This window comes from Sinocyclocheilus anshuiensis, unplaced genomic scaffold (assembly GCF_001515605.1).
Source record: "Sinocyclocheilus anshuiensis isolate Anshui unplaced genomic scaffold, SAMN03320099.WGS_v1.1 scaffold881, whole genome shotgun sequence".
Lineage (NCBI taxonomy): Eukaryota > Metazoa > Chordata > Actinopteri > Cypriniformes > Cyprinidae > Sinocyclocheilus > Sinocyclocheilus anshuiensis.
The window spans coordinates 988,238-988,861 of record NW_015558695.1 but is presented as its reverse complement, the minus strand read 5'-3'; positions in this window follow the sequence as shown (position 1 = coordinate 988,861).

The following is a 624-nucleotide window of genomic DNA, read 5'->3' as shown; positions in this document are numbered from 1 at the left end:
TATATTTTTTTTTTAAATTTTTTGATGTTTTTATTTTAGTTCTATACTGCCGCCCATGGATTGCTTTCTCTGGAACTGAACATAAGCCCTACTCTCTCTCGCTCTCTTTCTTTGTGCACCCCTCATCTATTTCCCTCCTGTGCCCTGTCCTTGTTTCCATGGTAACAGTTGTCAACGTGGAGGGAGCAACGTGGCAGGATACAGCAGCAGATATTTCCCATCATGCACTGGCGCTAATGGAGGAGAATCCCATAAGGGAACTCGTCGGTGCGAGGCCGTTCATTGGTGGTGGTAACGATATGATAAATAGCTGCATCACCTTAACAAACGCCGTTAGTGAGTCAGGTCACCTTCCATACGACTGTGTGGTCCTGACGTCCTTAAAATCACCTACACATCAAATCTGCTGCACCTACACTGCTTTTAACAGTATAATAAAGGCACTAATAATCATAATAAAATCTGGCATTTCCAAAAGCACTCTGGAAATGTATATTATCCACTAAACTCTATCCATAAATGCAAAATGCAATTGCACAGCACTTGTGATTTAAAATGCATTTATTTATTCCATTATTTGTTGTCACTCAAACATTCGGTGATTTTAATTATGAGTGCATCTCA